The sequence below is a fragment of the Nicotiana attenuata genome, chromosome 7 (genome assembly GCF_001879085.1).
Source record: "Nicotiana attenuata strain UT chromosome 7, NIATTr2, whole genome shotgun sequence".
Classification (NCBI taxonomy): Eukaryota; Viridiplantae; Streptophyta; class Magnoliopsida; order Solanales; family Solanaceae; genus Nicotiana; species Nicotiana attenuata.
In genome coordinates this window covers 45,680,031-45,682,380 of record NC_031995.1, presented here as the reverse complement: position 1 = coordinate 45,682,380, position 2,350 = coordinate 45,680,031, and positions in this window count along the sequence as shown.

The window sequence follows — 2,350 nt, the reverse complement described above, 5'->3', positions numbered from 1 at the left end:
CCGAGTGTTCCACAGCCCGCCCAGCCAGCTAGGAGTGGAGGTAGAGGTGCTAGAGGTGGAGGTAGAGGTCCTAGAGGTGGAGCTTAGGCCGCTAGAGGTGGAGGCCAACTAGCGGCAGGCCGTCCAAGAGATGTGGTTCAGGGTGGTGGGGCCTAGCCCCGATGTTATGCTCTTCCTGCCAGGCCCGAGGCTGAGGCTTCCGATGCAGTTATTACATGTACTGTTCTGGTTTGTAGCAGAGATGCTTCAGTTTTATTTGATCTAGGGTCTACGTACTCCTACGTGTCATCTTATTTTGCACCGTATCTGGTCATGCCTAGTGATTCTTTGAGTGCTCCTGTTTATGTGTCTATACCGGTGGGTGATTCCATTGTGGTAGATCGAGTCCATCATTCATGTATAGTTGTGATTAGAGGTCTTGAGACTCGTGTAGATTTGCTTCTTTTGGACATGGTTGATTTCGATGTCATATTGGGAATGGACTGGTTATCACCTTATCACGCTATCTTAGCCTTACCGGGTTTACCTCGTTTGGAGTGTAGAGGGACTCTTGGTCATTCTACCCGCAGTGTTATCTCTTCTTTGAAGGCTCGGCGTATGGTCGAGAAGGGGTGTTTGGCCTATTTGGCCTATGTTCATGATTTTAGTGCTGAGGTTCCTTCTATTGAATTTGTGCATGTTGTTCGTGAGTTTTCTGAGGTATTCCCTTCAGACCTTCTGGGTATGCCACCCGACAGGGATATTGACTTTTGCATTGAGTTGGCTCCGGGCACTCAGCCCATTTCTATCCTGCCGTATCGTATGGCCCCGCTTGAGCTGAAAGAGTTGAAGGAGCAGTTGCAAGACTTGCTTGAGAAGGGTTAGACCAGTGTTTCGCCTTGGGTGCGCCGGTGTTGTTTGTTAAGAAGAAGGATGGATCGATGAGGATGTGTATTGATTACCGACAATTGAATAAGTTTACAATTTAGAATAAGTATCCGCTGCCGAGGATTGATGATTTGTTTGATCAGCTTCAGGGTGCCAAGGTATTTTCAAAGATTGACTTGAGATCTGGCTACCATCAGTTGAGGATTAGGGCGTCCGATGTCCCTAAGACAGCTTTCCGCACTTGGTACGGGCATTATGAGTTCTTGGTGATGTCATTCGGGTTGACAAATGCCTCGACTACTTTTATGGATTTGATGAACCGAGTGTTCAGGCCTTACTTGGATTCGTTCGTGATAGTCTTCATTGACGATATTTTGATATATTCCCGCAGCCGGGAGGAGCACGAGCAGCATCTTAGAGTGGTTCTTCAGACTTTGAGGGATAGTCAGTTGTATGCTAAGTTTTCGAAGTGTGAGTTCTGGTTGAGTTCGGTTGCATTCCTGGGTCATGTTGTGTCAGCAGAGGGTATTCAGGTTGACCCGAAGAAGATTGAGGCAGTCAAGAACTGGCCTAGACCGGCATCAGCCACAGAGATCCGGAGTTTCTTAGGTTTGGCAGGCTACTATCGTCGGTTTGTAGAAGGGTTTTTATCTATCGCAGCCCCGATGACCAGGTTGACCCAGAAGGGTGCCCAGTTCAGATGGTCGGATGATTGTGAGGCAAGCTTTCAGAAGCTCAAGACAGCCTTGACTACGGCACCGGTGTTGGTTGTACCCATAGGTTCAGGGCCATATACAGTTTATTGTGATGCATCTCGTATTGGACATGGTGTGGTGTTGATGCAGGATGTCAAGGTCATTGCCTATGCTTCGCGGCAGTTGAAGATTCATGAGAAGAACTATCCGATTCATGATTTGGAGTTAGCAGCCATTGTCCACGCATTGAAGATTTGGAGGCATTATCTGTATGGCGTGGCATGTGAGGTGTTCACGGATCACAAGAGTCTGCAATATTTGTTCAAGCAAAATGAGTTGAATTTGAGGCAGAGGAGGTGGTTGGAGCTGTTGAAAGACTGTGATATCACCATCTTATATCATCCGGGAAAGGCCAATGTGGTGGCCGATGCCCTGAGTAAGAAGTCAGCCAGTATGGGCAGTCTAGCTTATATTCCGGTCGGTGAGAGACCGCTTGCTTTGGATGTTCAGGCTTTGGCCAATCAGTTCATGAGGTTGGATGTTTCTGAGCCCAGCCGTGTGTTAGCTTGCACAGTCGCTCGTTCTTCATTATTGGAGCGTATCCGAGATCGGCAGTATGATGATCTCCATTTGTGTGTCCTTAGAGACATGGTGCAGCACAGAGGTGCCAAGCAGGTTACCTTAGGTGATGATGGAGTTTTGAGATTGCAGGGTCGAGTTTGTGTGCCTAATGTAGATGGTCTTCGAGAGTTGATTTTAGAAGAGGTCCATAGCTCCCGGTACTCTAT